Raw genomic sequence first — 22,531 nt, 5'->3', positions numbered from 1 at the left:
CAGAACACCAGCTACTTATTCAAAATGATGATTCTGGAACCCATGCCCACTTTACTGCCCTATTACTGCCCAAATCCTTGTTGGTCAATAGAAATGGCAAGTGGGTCATATGTAAGTGACCCCCCTGTGCGGGTTTCCAGTGTAAAATTTTTTGACCAACGCTGTTTAACCCTTGCAGAACACCAGCTACTTATTCAAAATGATGATTCTGGAACCCATGCCCACTTTAGTGCCCAATTTCTGCCCAAATCCTTGTTGGTCAAAAGAAATGGCAAGTGGGTCATATGTAAGTGACCCCCCTGTGCAGGTTTCCAGTGTAATATTTTTTGACCAACGCTGTTTAACCCTTGCAGGACACCAGCTACTTATTCAAAATGATGTTTTGGGACCCATGCCCACTTTGGTGCCCAATTTCTGCCCAAATCCTTGTTCGTCAAAAGAAATTGCAAGTGGGTCATATGTAGGTGACACCCCTGTGTGGGTTTGAAGTGTAATATGTTTTGACCAACACTGTTTAACCCTTGCAGTACACCAGCTACTTATTCAAAATAATGACATCTGGGACCCATGCCCAGTTTCGTGCCCAATTTCTACCCAAATCCTTGTTGGTCAAAAGAAATTGCAAGTGGGTCATATGTATCTGACCCCCCTGTGCAGGTTTCAAGTGTCATACTGTTTGACCAACACTGTGTAACCCTTTCAGGACACCAGCTACTTATTCAAAATGATGAAATCTGGGACCTATGCCCACTTTAGTGCCCATTTTCTGCCCAAATCCTTGTTGGTCAAAAGAAATGGCAAGTGGGTCATATGTAAGTGACCCCCCTGTGTGGATTCCAAGTGTAAGATGTTTTGACCAACGCTTTTTAACCCTTGCAGAACACCAGCTACTTATTCAAAATGATGATTCTGGGACCCATGCCCACTTTAGTGCCCTATTTCTGCCCAAATCCTTGTTGGTCAAAAGAAATGGCAAGTGGGTCATATGTAAGTGACCCTTCTGTGCGGGTTTCCAGTGTAATATTTTTTGACCAACGCTGTTTAACCCTTGCAGGACACCAGCTACTTATTCAAAATGATATCTGGGACCCATGCCCATTTTTGTGCCCATTTTCTGCCCAAATCATTGTTGGTCAAAAGAAATTGCAAGTGGATCATATGTATCTGACCCCCCTGTGTGGGTTTCAAGTGTAATATGTTTTGACCAACACTGTTTAACCCTTGCAGGACACCAGCTACTTATTCAAAATAATGACATCTGTGACCCATGCCCACTTTACTGCCCTATTACTGCCCAAATCCTTGTTGGTCAAAAGAAATGGCACGTGGGTCATATGTAAGTGACCCCCCCTGTGCGGGTTTCCAGTGTAATATTTTTTGACCAACGCTGTTTAACCCTTGCAGAACACCAGCTACTTATTCAAAATGATGATTCTGGAACCCATGCCCACTTTAGTGCCCTATTTCTGCCCAAATCCTTGTTGGTCAAAAGAAATGGCAAGTGGGTCATATGTAAGTGACCCCCCTGTGCGGGTTTCCAGTGTAATATTTGTTGACCAACGCTGTTTAACCCTTGCAGAACACCAGCTACTTATTCAAAATGATGAGATCTGGGACCCATGCCCACTTTAGTGCCCAATTTCTGCCCAAATCATTGTTGGTCAAAAGAAATTGCAAGTGGGTCATATGTAGGCAAGCCCCCTGTGTGGGTTTCAAGTGTAATATGTTTTGACCAACACTGTTTAACCCTTGCAGGACACCAGCTACTTATTCAAAATAATGACATCTGTGACCCATGCCCACTTTACTGCCCTATTACTGCCCAAATCCTTGGTCAAAAGAAATGGCAAGTGGGTCATATGTAAGTGACCCCCCTGTGCGGGTTTCCAGTGTAAACATTTTTGACCAACGCTGTTTAACCCTTGCAGAACACCAGCTACTTATTCAAAATGATGATTCTGGAACCCATGCCCACTTTAGTGCCCAATTTCTGCCCAAATCCTTGTTGGTCAAAAGAAATGGCAAGTGGGTCATATGTAAGTGACCCCCCTGTGCGGGTTTCCAGTGTAATATTTTTTGATCAACGCTGTTTAACCCTTGCAGGACACCAGCTACTTATTCAAAATGATGACATCTGTGACCCATGCCCACTTTACTGCCCTATTACTGCCCAAATCCTTGTTGGTCAAAAGAAATGGCAAGTGGGTCATATGTAAGTGACCCCCCTGTGCGGGTTTCCAGTGTAATATTTGTTGACCAACGCTGTTTAACCCTTGCAGAACACCAGCTACTTTTTCAAAATGATGTTTTGGGACCCATGCCCAATTTAGTGCCCAATTTCTGCCCAAATCCTTGTTGGTCAAAAGAAATGGCAAGTGGGTCATATGTAAGTGACCCCCCTGTGCGGGTTTCCAGTGTAATATTTTTTGACCAACGCTGTTTAACCCTTGCAGGACACCAGCTACTTATTCAAAATGATATCTGGGACCCATGCCCATTTTTGTGCCCATTTTCTGCCCAAATCATTGTTGGTCAAAAGAAATTGCAAGTGGGTCATATGTATCTGACCCCCCTGTGTGGGTTTCAAGTGTAATATGTTTTGACCAACACTGTTTAACCCTTGCAGAACACCAGCTACTTTTTCAAAATGATGATTCTGGGACCCATGCCCACTTTAGTGCCCTATTTCTGCCCAAATCCTTGTTGGTCAATAGAAATGGCAAGTGGGTCATATGTAAGTGACCCCCCTGTGCGGGTTTCCAGTGTAACATTTTTTGACCAACGCTGTTTAACCCTTGCAGAACACCAGCTACTTATTCAAAATGATGATTCTGGAACCCATGCCCACTTTAGTGCCCAATTTCTGCCCAAATCCTTGTTGGTCAAAAGAAATGGCAAGTGGGTCATATGTAAGTGACCCCCCTGTGCGGGTTTCCAGTGTAATATTTTTTGACCAACGCTGTTTAACCCTTGCAGGACACCAGCTACTTATTCAAAATGATGTTTTGGGACCCATGCCCACTTTAGTGCGCAATTTCTGCCCAAATCATTGTTGGTCAAAAGAAATTGCAAGTGGGTCATATGTATCTGACCCCCCTGTGTGGGTTTCAAGTGTAATATGTTTTGACCAACACTTTTTAACCCTTGCAGGACACCAGCTACTTATTCAAAATAATGACATCTGTGACCCATGCCCACTTTACTGCCCTATTACTGCCCAAATCCTTGTTGGTCAAAAGAAATGGCAAGTGGGTCATATGTAAGTGACCCCCCTGTGCGGGTTTCCAGTGTAATATTTGTTGACCAACGCTGTTTAACCCTTGCAGAACACCAGCTACTTATTCAAAATGATGATTTTGGGACCCATGCCCACTTTAGTGCCCAATTTCTGCCCAAATCCTTGTTGGTCAAAAGAAATGGCAACTGGGTCATATGTAAGTGACCCCCCTGTGCGGGTTTCCAGTGTAATATTTTTTGACCAACGCTGTTTAACCCTTGCAGAACACCAGCTACTTATTCAAAATGATGATTCTGGGACCCATGCCCACTTTAGTGCCCAATTTCTGCCCAAATCATTGTTGGTCAAAAGAAATTGCAAGTGGGTCATATGTAGGCAAGCCCCCTGTGTGGGTTTCAAGTGTAATATGTTTTGACCAACACTGTTTAACCCTTGCAGGACACCAGCTACTTTTCAAAATAATGACATCTGTGACCCATGCCCACTTTACTGCCCTATTACTGCCCAAATCCTTGGTCAAAAGAAATGGCAAGTGGGTCATATGTAAGTAACCCCCCTGTGCGGGTTTCCAGTGTAAACATTTTTGACCAACGCTGTTTAACCCTTGCAGAACACCAGCTACTTATTCAAAATGATGATTCTGGAACCCATGCCCACTTTAGTGCCCAATTTCTGCCCAAATCCTTGTTGGTCAAAAGAAATGGCAAGTGGGTCATATGTAAGTGACCCCCCTGTGCGGGTTTCCAGTGTAATATTTTTTGATCAACGCTGTTTAACCCTTGCAGGACACCAGCTACTTATTCAAAATGATGACATCTGTGACCCATGCCCACTTTACTGCCCTATTACTGCCCAAATCCTTGTTGGTCAAAAGAAATGGCAAGTGGGTCATATGTAAGTGACCCCCCTGTGCGGGTTTCCAGTGTAATATTTGTTGACCAACGCTGTTTAACCCTTGCAGAACACCAGCTACTTTTTCAAAATGATGTTTTGGGACCCATGCCCAATTTAGTGCCCAATTTCTGCCCAAATCCTTGTTGGTCAAAAGAAATGGCAAGTGGGTCATATGTAAGTGACCCCCCTGTGCGGGTTTCCAGTGTAATATTTTTTGACCAACGCTGTTTAACCCTTGCAGGACACCAGCTACTTATTCAAAATGATATCTGGGACCCATGCCCATTTTTGTGCCCATTTTCTGCCCAAATCATTGTTGGTCAAAAGAAATTGCAAGTGGGTCATATGTATCTGACCCCCCTGTGTGGGTTTCAAGTGTAATATGTTTTGACCAACACTGTTTAACCCTTGCAGAACACCAGCTACTTTTTCAAAATGATGATTCTGGGACCCATGCCCACTTTAGTGCCCTATTTCTGCCCAAATCCTTGTTGGTCAATAGAAATGGCAAGTGGGTCATATGTAAGTGACCCCCCTGTCCGGGTTTCCAGTGTAACATTTTTTGACCAACGCTGTTTAACCCTTGCAGAACACCAGCTACTTATTCAAAATGATGATTCTGGAACCCATGCCCACTTTAGTGCCCAATTTCTGCCCAAATCCTTGTTGGTCAAAAGAAATGGCAAGTGGGTCATATGTAAGTGACCCCCCTGTGCGGGTTTCCAGTGTAATATTTTTTGACCAACGCTGTTTAACCCTTGCAGGACACCAGCTACTTATTCAAAATGATGTTTTGGGACCCATGCCCACTTTAGTGCGCAATTTCTGCCCAAATCATTGTTGGTCAAAAGAAATTGCAAGTGGGTCATATGTATCTGACCCCCCTGTGTGGGTTTCAAGTGTAATATGTTTTGACCAACACTTTTTAACCCTTGCAGGACACCAGCTACTTATTCAAAATAATGACATCTGTGACCCATGCCCACTTTACTGCCCTATTACTGCCCAAATCCTTGTTGGTCAAAAGAAATGGCAAGTGGGTCATATGTAAGTGACCCCCCTGTGCGGGTTTCCAGTGTAATATTTGTTGACCAACGCTGTTTAACCCTTGCAGAACACCAGCTACTTATTCAAAATGATGATTTTGGGACCCATGCCCACTTTAGTGCCCAATTTCTGCCCAAATCCTTGTTGGTCAAAAGAAATGGCAACTGGGTCATATGTAAGTGACCCCCCTGTGCGGGTTTCCAGTGTAATATTTTTTGACCAACGCTGTTTAACCCTTGCAGAACACCAGCTACTTATTCAAAATGATGATTCTGGGACCCATGCCCACTTTAGTGCCCTATTTCTGCCCAAATCCTTGTTGGTCAAAAGAAATGGCAAGTGGGTCATATGTAAGTGACCCCCCTGTGCGGGTTTCCAGTGTAATATTTGTTGACCAACGCTGTTTAACCCTTGCAGAACACCAGCTACTTATTCAAAATGATGATTTTGGGACCCATGCCCACTTTAGTGCCCAATTTCTGCCCAAGTCCTTGTTGGTCAAAAGAAATGGCAACTGGGTCATATGTAAGTGACCCCCCTGTGCGGGTTTCCAGTGTAATATTTTTTGACCAACGCTGTTTAACCCTTGCAGAACACCAGCTACTTATTCAAAATGATATCTGGGACCCATGCCCACTTTAGTGCCCAATTTCTGCCCAAATCATTGTTGGTCAAAAGAAATTGCAAGTGGGTCATATGTAGACAACCCCCCTGTGTGGCTTTCAAGTGTAATATGTTTTGACCAACGCTGTTTAACCCTTGCAGGACACCAGCTACTTATTCAAAATAATGACATCTGTGACCCATGCCCACTTTACTGCCCTATTACTGCCCAAATCCTTGTTGGTCAAAAGAAATGGCAAGTGGGTCATGTAAGTGACCCCCCCCTGTGCGGGTTTCCAGTGTAATATTTGTTGACCAACGCTGTTTAACCCTTGCAGAACACCAGCTACTTATTCAAAATGATATCTGGGACCCATGCCCACTTTAGTGCCCAATTTCTGCCCAAATCATTGTTGGTCAAAAGAAATTGCAAGTGGGTCATATGTAGGCAACCCCCCTGTGTGGGTTTCAAGTGTAATATGTTTTGACCAAGACTGTTTAACCCTTGCAGAACACCAGCTACTTATTCAAAATAATGACATCTGTGACCCATGCCCACTTTACTGCCCTATTACTGCCCAAATCCTTGTTGGTCAAAAGAAATGGCACGTGGGTCATATGTAAGTGACCCCCCTGTGCGGGTTTCCAGTGTAATATTTTTTGACCAACGCTGTTTAACCCTTGCAGAACACCAGCTACTTTTTCAAAATGATGATTCTGGGACCCATGCCCACTTTAGTGCCCTATTTCTGCCCAAATCCTTGTTGGTCAATAGAAATGGCAAGTGGGTCATATGTAAGTGACCCCCCTGTGCGGGTTTCCAGTGTAACATTTTTTGACCAACGCTGTTTAACCCTTGCAGAACACCAGCTACTTATTCAAAATGATGATTCTGGAACCCATGCCCACTTTAGTGCCCAATTTCTGCCCAAATCCTTGTTGGTCAAAAGAAATGGCAAGTGGGTCATATGTAAGTGACCCCCCTGTGCGGGTTTCCAGTGTAATATTTTTTGACCAACGCTGTTTAACCCTTGCAGGACACCAGCTACTTATTCAAAATGATGAGATCTGGGACCCATGCCCACTTTACTGCCCTATTACTGCCCAAATCCTTGTTGGTCAAATGAAATGGCAAGTGGGTCATATGTAAGTGACCCCCCTGTGCGGGTTTCCAGTGTAATATTTTATGACCAACGTTGTTTAACCCTTGCAGAACACCAGCTACTTATTCGAAATGATGTTTTGGGACCCATGCCCACTTTAGTGCCCAATTTCTGCCCAAATCCTTGTTGGTCAAAAGAAATGGCAAGTGGGTCATATGTAAGTGACCCCCCTGTGCGGGTTTCCAGTGTAATATTTTTTGACCAACGCTGTTTAACCCTTGCAGGACACCAGCTACTTATTCAAAATGATGACATCTGGGACCCATGCCCACTTTACTGCCCAAATCCTTGTTGGTCAAAAGAAATGGCAAGTGGGTCATATGTAAGTGACCCCCCTGTGCAGGTTTCCAGTGTAATATTTTATGACCAACGCTGTTTAACCCTTGCAGAACACCAGCTACTTATTCAAAATTATGTTTTGGGACCCATGCCCACTTTAGTGCCCAATTTCTGCCCAAATCCTTGTTCGTCAAAAGAAATGACAAGTGGTTCATATGTAAGTGACCGCCCTGTGCGGGTTTCCAGTGTAATATTTTTTGACCAACGCTGTTTAACCCTTGCAGAACACCAGCTACTTATTCAAAATGATATCTGGGACCCATGCCCACTTTAGTGCCCATTTTCTGCCCAAATCCTTGTTGGTCAAAAGAAATTGCAAGTGGGTCATATGTAGGTGACACCCCTGTGTGGGTTTGAAGTGTAATATGTTTTGACCAACACTGTTTAACCCTTGCAGTACACCAGCTACTTATTCAAAATAATGACATCTGTGACCCATGCCCACTTTACTGCCCTATTACTGCCCAAATCCTTGTTGGTCAAAAGAAATGGCAAGTGGGTCATATGTAAGTGACCCCCCTGTGCGGGTTTCCAGTGTAATATTTTTTGACCAACGCTGTTTAACCCTTGCAGAACACCAGCTACTTATTCAAAATGATGATTCTGGGACCCATGCCCACTTTAGTGCCCTATTTCTGCCCAAATCCTTGTTGGTCAAAAGAAATGGCAAGTGGGTCATATGTAAGTGACCCCCCTGTGCGGGTTTCCAGTGTAATATTTGTTGACCAACGCTGTTTAACCCTTGCAGAACAGCAGCTACTTATTCAAAATGATGATTTTGGGACCCATGCCCACTTTAGTGCCCAATTTCTGCCCAAATCCTTGTTGGTCAAAAGAAATGGCAAGTGGGTCATATGTAAGTGACCCCCCTGTGCGGGTTTCCAGTGTAATATTTTTTGACCAACGCTGTTTAACCCTTGCAGAACACCAGCTACTTATTCAAAATGATATCTGGGACCCATGCCCACTTTAGTGCCCAATTTCTGCCCAAATCATTGTTGGTCAAAAGAAATTGCAAGTGGGTCATATGTAGACAACCCCCCTGTGTGGCTTTCAAGTGTAATATGTTTTGACCAACACTGTTTAACCCTTGTAAGACACCAGCTACTTATTCAAAATAATGACATCTGTGACCCATGCCCACTTTAGTGCCCTATTTCTGCCCAAATCCTTGTTGGTCAATAGAAATGGCAAGTGGGTCATATGTAAGTGACCCCCCTGTGCGGGTTACCAGTGTCAAATTTTTTGACCAACGCTGTTTAACCCTTGCAGAACACCAGCTACTTATTCAAAATGATGATTCTGGAACCCATGCCCACTTTAGTGCCCAATTTCTGCCCAAATCCTTGTTGGTCAAAAGAAATGGCAAGTGGGTCATATGTAAGTGACCCCCCTGTGCGGGTTTCCAGTGTAATATTTTTTGACCAACGCTGTTTAACCCTTGCAGGACACCAGCTACTTATTCAAAATGATGACATCTGGGACCCATGCCCACTTTACTGCCCTATTACTGCCCAAATCCTTGTTGGTCAAAAGAAATGGCAAGTGGGTCATATGTAAGTGACCCCCCTGTGCGGGTTTCCAGTGTAATATTTTATGACCAATGCTGTTTAACCCTTGCAGAACACTAGCTACTTATTCAAAATGATGTTTTGGGACCCATGCCCACTTTAGTGCCCAATTTCTGCCCAAATCCTTGTTGGTCAAAAGAAATGGCAAGTGGGTCATATGTAAGTGACCCCCCTGTGCGGGTTTCCAGTGTAATATTTTTTGACCAATGCTGTTTAACCCTTGCAGGACACCAGCTACTTATTCAAAATGATATCTGGGACCCATGCCCATTTTTGTGCCCATTTTCTGCCCAAATCATTGTTGTTCAAAAGAAATTGCAAGTGGGTCATATGTATCTGACCCCCCGGTGTGGGTTTCAAGTGTAATATGTTTTGACCAACACTGTTTAACCCTTGCAGGACACCAGCTACTTATTCAAAATAATGACATCTGTGACTCATGCCTACTTTACTGCCCTATTACTGCCCAAATCCTTGTTGGTCAAAAGAAATGGCACGTGGGTCATATGTAAGTGACCCCCCTGTGCGGGTTTCCAGTGTAATATTTTTTGACCAACGCTGTTTAACCCTTGCAGAACACCAGCTACTTATTCAAAATGATGATTCTGGGACCCATGCCCACTTTAGTGCCCTATTTCTGCCCAAATCCTTGTTGGTCAAAAGAAATGGCAAGTGGGTCATATGTAAGTGACCCCCCTGTGCGGGTTTCCAGTGTAATATTTGTTGACCAACGCTGTTTAACCCTTGCAGAACACCAGCTACTTATTCAAAATGATGATTTTGGGACCCATGCCCACTTTAGTGCCCAATTTCTGCCCAAATCCTTGTTGGTCAAAAGAAATGGCAAGTGGGTCATATGTAAGTGACCCCCCTGTGCGGGTTTCCAGTGTAATATTTGTTGACCAACGCTGTTTAACCCTTGCAGAACACCAGCTACTTATTCAAAATGATATCTGGGACCCATGCCCACTTTAGTGCCCTATTTCTGCCCAAATCATTGTTGGTCAAAAGAAATTGCAAGTGGGTCATATGTAGGCAACCCCCCTGTGTGGGTTTCAAGTGTAATATGTTTTGACCAACACTGTTTAACCCTTGCAGGACACCAGCTACTTATTCAAAATAATGACATCTGTGACCCATGCCCACTTTACTGCCCTATTACTGCCCAAATCCTTGTTGGTCAAAAGAAATGGCAAGTGGGTCATATGTAAGTGACCCCCCTGTGCGGGTTTCCAGTGTAATATTTGTTGACCAACGCTGTTTAACCCTTGCAGGACACCAGCTACTTATTCAAAATTATGAATTCTGGGACCCATGCCCACTTTAGTGCCCAATTTCTGCCCAAAACCTTGTTGGTCAAAATAAATTGCAAGTGGGTCATATGTACGTGACCCCCCTGTGTTGATTTCTGCAGTCAAATTTGTGGTCCATGATTCATTAACCCTTGTAAAAGTGATTGTTCTGAATAAGAAGCTGGCCGAATAAGAAGCCAACTTCAGCCTCGTCATCCTAATGTGATAAATTTATATATATGTGCATGTAGTGATTTATAGGCATACAATGCCATACTAGTTATTTTTAATATAAGATATATTGGGGCAGATGTATTAAGCCTGGCGAAGAGATAAACTGGAGATAAAGTGGAGAAAAAGTGGAAGGAGATAACCCACCAGCCAATCAGCAGTGTTTGAAATATGACAGTTGGAAGCTGATTGGCTGATGCGTTAACTCCTTCCACTTTTTCTCCACTTTATCTCCAGTTTATCTCTTCGCCAGGCTTAATACATCTGCCCCATTGTGCTATAAACATATGCTATCCCCACAGGGGACATTGTCTGAGAAATGAACAATTCCCAGCAGTCTCTGCAACTGGTGAAGAGGTCAGGAGTTGGTCACATGACCAGGGTCAGGGGAGACAGTTGAGAGTGAGGAACAGTTGTGCTGTGCAGTCTGTGAGGGGAAGATGGAGAGTCCCTGAGGAGATGTGTAACAGGCAGAGCTATGCAGCAGGCAGGGCGGACAGCGGTGCTGACAGGCGGTCTCTGAGGTGGAGAATCAGCAGTGACGCAGCATCCGGAGGGCAGTCCCGGCCAGAGTCACAGGAGAATACTAATCCGCAGTCATAAGAGAGGTGCGGTGAGTCCCGCCCTGACACCCATATATATAGCAAAGGAGGGGAATGGCTAACTATCTAATACAGGGGTGGGGAACCTCCGGCCCGCGGGCCGGATACGGCCCCCGCACCCAGTATGTCCGGCCCGCCCGCCTATATTACAGAAGTATCATCCGCCCGGCCGCCTATATATCATACCAGCCGCCGGGGATGGCTGCTGCTGCTGCTGCCGCCGGGGAGATGTGCATAAGACGCGCCCGCCAATCACTGCCGGCGCATCCCCTCCACAGCCACTGTGATTGGCGGGCGCGTCTTCTACACATCTCCCCGGCGGCAGCAGTAGCAGCCATCCCCGGCGCCTGGTATGTAATATAGGAGGGAGGGCGGGCGGGCGGCTGATACATCAGTTATATTGGCGGGCGTAATCAGACATAATCACATTAACCTGTTTGGGGGTGACACCCCCCCTTCCTCCACACTGTCACTTTTTATGGTGTCTCTGCCCACATGTATATGTCGCTGCCCGTGTGTATAATGCCCACATGTATATGCCGCTGCCCGTGTGTAAATGCCCACATGTATATGCCGCTGCCCTGTGTATAATGCCCACATGTATATGCCGCTGCCCGTGTGTAAATGCCCACATGTATATGCCGCTGCCCTGTGTATAATGCCCACATGTATATGCCGCTGCCAGTGTGTATAATGCCCACATGTATATGCTGCTGTCAGTGTGTAGAATGCCCACATGTATATGCCGCTGTCAGTGTGTATAATGCCCACATGTATATGCCGCTGCCCTGTGTATAATGCCCACATGTATATGCCGCTGTCAGTGTGTATAATGCCCACATGTATATGCCGCTGCCCGTGTGTATAATGCCCACATGTATATGCCGCTGCCCTGTGTATAATGCCCACATGTATATGCCACTGCCCTGTGTATAATGCCCACATGTATATGCCGCTGCCCTTGTGTATTATGCCCACATGTATATGCCGCTGCCCTGTGTATAATGCCCACATGTATATGCCGCTGCCCTGTGTAATATGCCCACATGAATATGCCGCTGCCCCTGTGTATAATGCCCACATGTATATGCCGCTGCCCTGTGTATAATGCCCACACGTATATGCCGCTGTCAGTGTGTATAATGCCCACATGTATATGCCGGTGCCCTGTGTATAATGCCCACATGTATATGCCGCTGCCCTGTGTATAATGCCCACATGTATATGCCGCTGCCCTGTGTATATAATGCCCACATGTATATGCCGCTGCCCTGTGTATAATGCCCACATGTATATGCCGCTGCCAGTGTGTATTATGCCCACATGTATATGCCGCTGCCAGTGTGTATAATGCCCACATGTATATGCCGCTGCCCTGTGTATAATGCCCACATGTATATGCCGGTGCACTGTGTATAATGCCCACATGTATATGCCGCTGCCCTGTGTATAATGCCCACATGTATATGCCGCTGCCCTTGTGTATAATGCCCACATGTATATGCCGGTGCCCCTGTGTATATAATGCCCACATGTATATGCCGCTGCCCTTGTGTATAATGCCCACATGTATATGCCGCTGCCCTGTGTATAATGCCCACATGTATATGCCGCTGCCAGTGTGTGTATAATGCCCACATGTATATGCCGCTGCCCTGTGTATAATGCCCACATGTATATGCCGCTGCCCTGTGTATAATGCCCACATGTATATGCCTCTGCCCTGTGTATAATGCCCACATGTATATGCCGCTGCCCTGTGTATAATGCCCACATGTATATGCCGCTGCCCTGTGTATAATGCCCACGCGTATATGCCGATAATTGATAATTTTTATATGGCCCCCGACGGGTTTTCAAATTTTCCAAATGGCCCTCGGTAGAAAAAAGGTTCCCCACCCCTGATCTAATAGAATGAAGCTGCAGGAATTGATATTCAGGGAGCCAGCACCGCTTCCTATGCGTGATATACCTAGTGCTATACTGCTGGAACATCACACAGCCTTAGCTGAGGAACAGGACATTAGTATACAGGACAGTATACCTAGTGCTATACTGCTGGAACATCACACAGCCTTAGCTGAGGAACAGGACATTAGTATACAGGACAGTATTTATACAGCACAGCAAAGACTTCCGGCAGAGAGTTACACTATGATCCAGCTAAAGTGAGGATTACCTCATAAAACGTCCAGACTAATTTACATTGAGGATCCTGCATTTGAGTAAACAGATCATATACCTAAAGGGTTTCACCGCTAGCTAGTAGCTACACATACCGGTCAGCCAGTGCCCGACAACAGAAACTGTCACCGTAGCAACCTACTCCAGCAACGTCCAGTACTAAGGGAGCAGAGTCGCTTCAGAAAATTGTCTACTTTCACTGCAGTATATGGTGAGATTGATAAGCAGGCAAGTGTTGAAAGAAAGATTTATTAAGGACAGAGGCCCTTATTCTGATCGGTGCGTCCGAATATGCGGCCAGCACCGTGCGTCCTAAAATCCGCCTTCCATACGGATCGCCAACTCCGTCCGTACGCGGTAAGAAGCTGTCCGAACGGACCGTACGTGTATTTCTCATGAATACACCTCCTCCATCTCAGGGAACCTCCCCCATCATTTGATGGTCGCAGACCATCGAATGCAGGACCGAGTGGCCAGGCAGCTCCCGCAACCTCAGACCACACGGGCATTTCTCCGTGCAAAAGCAGGGATCTGGGCGGGCAGCTGACATCCGGCAATTTCATATGTCCGCCCCCTACACATGCGAACGCACGCGGATATTACCGCACCAACCAGAATAAGGGCCAGAGTGACATATACAGTAGCACAGCCAGGAGAGCTCTGAATATTGGAAACATTTTTGTATGTTTCGTGGGCATTCTACTAAGGAACTGAGCTGTCCGTGCAGCGAACATAGAATAATGCAGTTCAGTCATCTACATCTCTTATATATTTGGCTACATCTGTCACTCAAGGTGTGTCTGGAGATATAACCCTGGGTGGAGCCTCTGACTCACATGACAGAGAACAAGCCCAGTGAGCCCACAGACAGTGCCAGACACCCTCTGCCTCTCCATGTTACACAGCAAAGACACAGCTACACACCAGACACATCAGGTGAGCGCCCCACACCTCCATACCTCCCAACATGACCCTCTCCAGGAGGGACAGAATGCTCTGTTTGTGGACTTCCATCTTAATTTATGATTGTCATCACCTGTCATTTTAAACAGGGTAATTGATAAGAAAGGTGTTTAAGCACAGGTGATGGTAATCCATAAATTAAGAAGTCCAGAAACAGAGCAATGTGTCCCTCCTGGAGAGGGTCATATTGGGTATGCACCTCCCTCCCCCCCCCCCATTCACGGCATCCCCACGATTGAATGGCACATGCAAAACACTGACATGGCTATGGTCGACAATGAAAAAGGTTGACATGATTTATTTTTCACTTTTTCAATGTTTTCATATTCATTCTCATGTGTCGACATGGACACCAATGAAGTGCCACACTTATGTCAACATTTAAATGTGTTGACCTTTCTTGATTTTTTTCTTGTGGCGATTTGCGGCACCCCCGCGACCCGCCTCCTGCGATTTGCAGCACACCCCCCGCAATTCGTGGCACCCCCGGTGACTCCCGCGATTCGCGGCCCCACCCCGTGACACCCCCCATCCTGCAATTCGCGCCAACCCCCGGGCCCCCCCCTCCCGCGGTTCACGGTGCCCCCCTACCGCGATTCCCCACCCCTGACCCCCCCCTCCTGTCATTGCGGCAACCCCCCGCCCGCGCGACCCACCCTCCCGCGATTCACTGCAACCCCCCGTGCCCCCCATCCCACGATTCGCGGCACCCACACACACCCCCCCCACGACCCATCCTCCCGCAATTCACGGCATCCACCCACGACCCCTCCTCCCGTGATTCGCGGACACCCCTCACCTCCTCCCTCCCCCACCCCCGCGCATGATTCACGGCAACCCCAGGATTAAATGGCACATGCAAAACACTGGCACGGCTATGGTCGATAATGAAAAAGGTTGACATGAGTTTTTGAAGATTTATTTTTCTTTTTTGAATTTTTTTCATATTCATTCTCATGTGTCGACATGGACACCGATGAAGGGCCACACTTATGTCAACATTTACATGTGTTGAACTTTCTGTGTTGATTTTTTCTTGTAGCAATTTTTTTCCAGTGACAACTATGAACTATGTGCACGTCAACCTACACATCATCAACCAATTCTTTGTATAATATATAACACCTGTTCTGTTTTACTGTAGGTGTTTTAAGTCAGACCTTTTACTGCTACTATTACTGTTTATGTAAATGCATTCTGAATGACAGCAACATCCTACCATCCTTCTGCAAGAATATATAACCAACTAGGTGATTCATCGCGCCCCGTGCCCCCCCCCCCCCCCCCCCGCAATTCACGGACCCCCCGCACCCCCCCGCCCGCGATTCGCAACCCCCCCCTCGTGCAATTCACGCCCCCTCCCACGCTTTGCGGACCCCCGCCCTCTCCCGCGATTCGCCGACACCTGCGCCCCCTCCCTCACAGGCATCTTTCATACAATTCTAACCATCTTTCTCATATACAAATGTTCACAAATTAAGGGGGCGCAGCCTCTTACGACGGTGTGAAGAGCGCCCGTAGGGCGCAATGAATCACCTAGTTGATAAAGAATTGTCTTCATGTGAAGTACTGAACACCTGTCCTAAGAACAGAGAAACCGATTCACCGGAGTGGATACTTACCCGTGATAGATTTCACACTGATACTTACCTATCTTGATCCCGTAGGTAGGTCCCTGGGTCCGGTGTCCGTGGTCCGGGGGTCCGGTGTCCGACGCAATCCATAGGGGAACCTGTGGAAGGAAATTCTACTTACAACTGTCCGGCGAAGATCACATCCTCTTTTTTTCCAGCAGTAGTCCAGGGGTCTTGGAAAAAAAATAAACCGGCAGTACCCGAACCCAGACGGACTGAGCAGGAGCAGCACGTTGTCTTTGTTTACATAGTGCAGCTCCGCCCACCGAATACCACTATTGGCCGGTTGTGGTGCCTAGCGGCCAATCAGGAGCCGCTAGGCCGCAAGACAGCTAATAGCGGTCATTTCATAGTAAATCCCCCCCCCCCCCGTTATGTTAAGCAGGCTGAGGGCTCATGCTAAAATGATACAGGATTCTGATCATCAGGTTTATATGCCCTTAAGAAGGCAGGCAGTAGCCTGAGCACCTCTTGATTGGCTGGGCATTAGGGCATTAATGTGCAACAAGGAGCCATAATGTGTGGGCATAATGTGCAACAAGGAGCCATACTGTGTGGGCATAATGTGCAATATGGACCCATACTGTGTGGGCTTAATGTGCAACAAGCGGCCATACTGTGTGGGCATAATGTGCAACAACGGGCCACACTGTGTGGGTATAATGTGCAACAAAGGGCACTACTGTGTGAGAATAATGTGCAATAAGGGGCCATACTGTGTGGGCATAAGGTGCAATAAGGGGCCATACTGTGTTGGCATAATGTGTGGGCATAATGTGCAATAAGGGGCCATACTGTGTGGGCATAATGTGCAATAAGGGGCCATACTGTGTGGACATAATGTGCAATAAGGGGTCATACTGTATGGGCATAATGTGCAATAAGGGGCCATACTGTGTGGGCATAATGTGCAAAACATATTGGTACTATTGTGTGGACGGGATGCGGTCATCTATTAGAATGAACTTAGGTCTACAGTCATTAGGTCGACCCCACTAGGTCGACTGGCAGGAAGGTCGACCTGACTTAAGGTCGACATGTGCCAAGGTCGACATGACTTAAGGTCGAATTTGCATAAAGGTCGACATGAGGAAGGTCGACTGGTCATAAGGTCGACATGGGTTTTTCACTGTTTTTTGAGCCGACATGCCCTACCATCCACTAGGGCATGGTGGGAGAATAAAATAGTGTGCCGAGCGCAGCGAGGCACCGTGCCTGAAGCATAGCGAGCGATGCGAGGGTCCGATTCTCATTGCCAACTTTGTCCATGTCGACTTTGTCGACATTCGGATCATAAAACAGTGAAAAACCCATGTCGACCTTATGACCAGTCGACCTTCCTAATGTCGACCTTTATGCAAATTCGACCTTAAGTCATGTCGACCTTGGCCCATGTCGACCTTAAGTCAGGTCGACCTTCCTGCCAGTCGACCTAGTGGGGTCGACCTAATGACTGTAGACCTAAGTTCATTCTGACAGATGTCCCGATTCCGTGTGGACACCCCCCCCCCCTCCCTCACTGAGTGGACACTGGGTTTTTTTTTTTTTGCATAAAGGTCCCCACCTGGGAAATCTTTACATGACATTAGGCATCTATTGGGGCATCTATTGGGGCAATTCCCCATTCTACTGATGCCTAGGTCCGCCATCAACAAAATCCAAGATGTTGTAAATCCTAGAATCACTGATTCCATCCCAAAAATGTTTTCGCGTCCCCTCGCCACGCTTCGGGCTCGGTGGCTCGCTGCGCTCGACACGCTATATAAAATCAACTCTATGCCCACTTGGATAGTGGAGAAATGAACAGGACCATGTTAACATTGAATCCTATGGAAAATCGCATCGAATCGATCTTAAAAATCGAGCTCCCAGATACTACATAAGTACCTAAAGTACTGCCAGTGACCACTAGTGGGCACTCAACGGACCAAATTACTCCTTTGTGTGCTAAAAAAAAATAGAAAGTGACAGCAATTTTTGCAGGGACACTGATCTGCTTCAATCTTGCTGGATATGGGGAGAGGGAGCTGTGAAGACAGAGATTGGAGGTAGGAGCAGAAAGGGGCTGGGGGTGGGGTGGAGAGTTTGTGGGCTAAAAACAATCACAGCTCAAAGTAAAAGTACATTGCAGGAGCCGTAATTTTGATGGACTTTTTATTAGTAAGACATAAAAAAACAATTGTAGGAGCTTATCTTTTAAAATGAGATATGTTCAGGAATCACCCGATGCGTTTCAATGTGTGGAGCAGGCTGCATTGTTCAGCTCCTACCTCTTCTGTTGATGCCTTAAAATGGAGGCGCGGATGTTTCTTCTGCCCCGTGGCTGTGACAGCAGCGCGCACATAGAGTAAGTAGATCCGCAACAGGTGAGGGAGCGGAGGGGAGATAAGGAGGTACTGTAGGTGGTTGGTCATAGTTAAGAGAAACTACTTTTTAGAATAAGGTTTTTTTTAGGATAATTGGGTTTGATTTTTGGGTTGAAGAGGCTAAGGGGCCCATTTATCATACTAAGGGGCCCATTTATCATGCCAATAGCCGCAAATATATTAAGTATCATTGGAATGTATCAGGAGGGACCACAGCAAGAATCTCTGATCCCTCCTGCACTGCCACCGGCTGCTTCCCCCATAGGTTACTATTGGGTATGCGAAGCTGGCCGATGTATCAACATCGGGCAGCAACGCTTCGCATCCCTGGGCTATTGCCATTCTGAGATGGCGGTAGCCCATTGTAGCCTATGGGCTATAGATTGCACTTCCGCTGGGGCAGTGCGGTTAGTGGGGTCGGCAGTGGCGGAACTCCCGGAGGCAATGGAGTCATTTGCCGCCGGGCGCCAGCCTTAAAGGGGGCACTGGCTCCATTGCCTCCTGGGAGTCCAGCCCCTGTGAGGAAAAGTGCCCCACTTCGCCAGTCAAAAATGCACTTTGCCGGTCCCCGCCCCTTGCAAATGAGCGGGTCCCGTGCAGCGCTGAGATTCAGCGGCAGCAGTCCGTCCGTTCATCCCGCTCCCCTCAGCAGCACTCTTCCTCTCACACTCCCAGCCGCGCCAACCCCCTGAAAGTCAGGAAGCCTGAGATATGCTAGCGCCGGGGCTAGCTCAGTGCGGAAGGTTCCCCCGTGACAGCCCCCTGAAGGCCGCTAGCTCTGCAGCGCCGACAGCTGTCTATCACCGCCTAAGCGGTGATAGACAGCTGCCGGCACTGCAGAGCTAGCGGTTATCCAATGTAACTTCAGAATTGCAGCCCGGGCACCATGAAGGAACGGCGTGCAGGCCATGAGGCGTAGAAGGCAGCAGAGGCACGGAAGATCATGCAGATTCCGGCACCGCGGCTCCAGCGGTGTCGCTAAGGTCAGGGGTGCTGCTGGTGTCCGGGATACATGTTACCTAACTGACCTGCCTCTGTCTCCCCCTCGTTATCTGCCTCACCCCCCCTCTCTATATGCTTGACCCCTCATCCCTCTCTCTCTCTGCCTTAACGCCCTCTCTGTCTCTCTCTGCCTGTCTCCCCTCTCTCTACCTTACCCCTCTCTCTCTCTGCCTGACCCCTTCATTCTTTGCTTCACCCCCTCTCTCTCTCTCTATATATATATCTTTCTCCCTCTCTATAGCTATCTATGGGGGGGGTGGGGGGGGGGGGGGGGGGGGCACCAGCTTATATCTTGCCTCCGGGCTATATGCATGAACTTACGCCACTGGGGGTCGGTAAGGGGTCAGCACTAACCACACATGTGCAGACACCCCCCGGCGCCCGGCTCAGCACATCGCATGGACAGGCTCCATTCGGAGCCCTGTCCCTGTGCGCCAGGAATGATACATCCCGCCAATAGGATCACATTTTTACAATGCTATCCTGGGTGGTAACAATCCGCCCAGATCACATTGTAAATGCGATCTGTGATAAATGGGCCCCTAATGCTTTTAACTCCTTTGCCGCTGAGGGTTTTCTCACCCTGGTGCTTAGGGTATTTATATAGTAATTTAGTTAGAATCAGGGCTGGGTGCCGGGACACGGAGGCAGCACGAGTGTGGTGCAATGGGGGCCTTGATGGCCTCACTGGTGTCACCAATGTGGGCAGTACTGCGGCGCCAATGTCAATATGGGACCGGGTGGTCCCACCAACGACACCGATGGAGGCGTGCCCGGCACTTACATAGGAGAATGGGAATAGATGTCGTGTGTGTGTGTAGGGCATCTATTCACGTGACGGCACGGGCAGGGTGTTTTAGCAGGGTGCTGCTAAAGTGCCATACAGAAAAGGAAGAACCACAAGTCTAGCTATAGCTGCTGTATGAGGAGTGTGTAAGTATCCTATAAATTGATAGGCCAAAAAGAAAAAAGAATTATACAGCGCTAGGTTTGACTGAATGAAACACACTACCACATGTAAAAAGTTAATAACACAGGGTTGCCGACCCTCCCGGAATTATCAGGAAAATCGGGTCCCCCTCCCAGACCCCCCGGAAGGGTGGGCAACCCTCTCGGAATCAGACCCCCACTGAGCCCCCCCGATCGCTGCATTTAAATGCCGCAATCCGCGGGTCTCAGAGGAGGGAGCAGAGCTAAAATGACACTCGTGTCGTTTTAGCCCCGCCCCGTCCATGGAGATCAGTGATTTTGACTATTTCCCTAATGGGGGCGGGGCTTAATGACGTCAGTCAAGCGCCCCCCCAGCGGAGAATTTGAAAGTCGGGAACCCTGCGTTATACTATACAGTAACACCCTTATAAATGTTTTGTTACACAGTAGTATCACTACACAGTACACTACACAGTATTGCCACTTACACAGAACACCCACAGTAGTTGTGCCACACATCATGCCCACAGTCGTAGTGCCCAGTACACATAATACCCAAATTAACAGTGCACAATACACCCACAGTAGTAGTGCCACACCTAACGGTACTTATGTACTAACTGGGCTGCCGATTTTGAAATCGGGTCCATCGCATCGCATCCGACCATATCGCATGCGATGCGATGCGATGGACCCGATTTTTCCATAGGATTCAATGTTAAAATGGACTGAGTCCATTTTAACATGTAATTCAATGGGAAAAGGGGTCCTTTTCATACCCCTACTATCCAAGTGGGCATGGAGTTGGATATAAACCTGTAGCGAGCCACCGAGCCCGAAGCGTGGTGAGCGGACACAGAATACCGTCCGCTCGCTACGCTCGCCACAGGTTTATATCCAACTCCATGCCCACTTGGATAGTAGGGGTATGAAAAGGACCCCTTTTCCCATTGAATTCCATGTTAAAATGGACTCAGTCCATTTTAACATTGAATCCTATGGAAAAATCGGGTCATCGCATCGCATCTGATTGTATGCCTTAAGTTAAGGCATACAATCAAAAAAATCGGCAGCCCAGATAATACATAAGTACCCACATAACACCCACAGTAGACATGTCACACATAATGTGCCAAGTACACATAATGCCCACTGTAGTAATGCCCCTTACACATAATGCCCATAGTAGTAGTTGGGTGGTGTGGTTATTACACAAGATATCTGCACAGTGCTTAGATTGGAGAACTATTAAGCTGCTGATGCGGCTGATGCTTTAATCAAAATAAATCTTCAAATAAAGACAAAGAAAACTTTATTTTTATAATCTATGCATCCATTTTTAAATGGTCAGTAGTGTGATTAGGGGATCAATCCTATTTTTTGCAGCTGCACTAAATCTCGCACCCTTCGCATCCTGGGGTAGCGAGCACTTTTGTTGCCGTAATGATTTGCATCAGAAAATGAATTATAAATAATAGGTTCAAACCCTGGGGAGAATGTGGAGAGGCTGTGGGATGCCAGGTATCCGCGTCCACCCACCTACCACACCTGCCACTCCACCACCCACAGCACCCCCACATCCACCTGTGGAAACACCACACACACTCCTTACACACCTGCCCCTCCCCCACCCATGGCACACCAGGCTCTCCCACATCCACAGCAGGCCCAGACCCTGTCTAAACATTTTTTTAACTTATAAATGCAATAAAGCTGGGGTAGCCAACCCTAGTCCTCGAGAGCTACCAACAGTGCATGTTTTGCAGGTCTCCTCACAGAATCACAAGTGAGCTAATTAGCTCCATCTGTGTATCTTTTAAAATGTTTCAGTGATTAATGAGTGCAGCTGTGCAGCAGCTAGGTTGTCTGGAATATGTGAACTGTTGCATACCCTCCAACATTTGAATATAAGAAATCGGTACACATTCAGAAAGAGGGCGTGGTCATTAAAAAGGGGGCGTGGTCATGTGCAAAAAGGGTGCAGCCACGTCCCCTACTGAATGTGTACTGTGCACCAACCAACTACTACACCCCATGGCTATATGTACCCAGGTTACCTAGGATTGCTGATGGTGTCCCCTGTCCCGTTGCTCCGCTGTTGCATGAGGCGGGCAAGATTCAAATTTAATTTCCAGACCGCTGTGTTATGATTGGCTGCAGTGCCTGCACTGTGATTGGCCGCAGATTGTGTAGGCGGCTACCATTGGCTGCAGCACTGTCAGTATTATGCAAACTTATTTATACAGATGGGCAGCTCCCCTGTCAGCCAAGCCAGCATCGGCTGTCATATTCTGCAGTTCCCCATAACAGCACCACTATAGTGGATCCCCAGCTGCTATCAGGCTCCAAGTGGCCAGCAGTGCATGCTGGGACTTGTGGTTCGGAACAGGAAATTAACGTTTGCAAAACTTGGCCAGCAGATGCGACTACTGGTATAAATTAAGTTCAGGAAAAGGAGGCGAAGAAGTAGCG

The 22,531-nt window shown here is 47.2% G+C and overlaps 1 protein-coding gene across 1 annotated transcript in view; it reads left to right on the top strand.

The window, feature by feature from the left end:
• Positions 1–10,751: 10,751 nt before the first annotated feature.
• LOC146010213 (uncharacterized) overlaps positions 10,752–22,531 on the top strand; it is a 156,373-nt gene continuing 144,593 nt past the window's right edge. The window contains exon 1 of the mRNA XM_083151245.1: positions 10,752–10,986. The gene's annotated coding sequence lies outside the window, so the exon portion shown is untranslated. The remainder of the gene's footprint in view (positions 10,987–22,531) is intronic.

This window comes from Crinia signifera, chromosome 6 (assembly GCF_055691185.1).
Source record: "Crinia signifera chromosome 6, ASM5569118v1, whole genome shotgun sequence".
NCBI classification, from domain to species: domain Eukaryota; kingdom Metazoa; phylum Chordata; class Amphibia; order Anura; family Myobatrachidae; genus Crinia; species Crinia signifera.
Note: the sequence above shows the minus strand (reverse complement) of the source record. Positions and strands in the feature narration are given on the sequence as shown.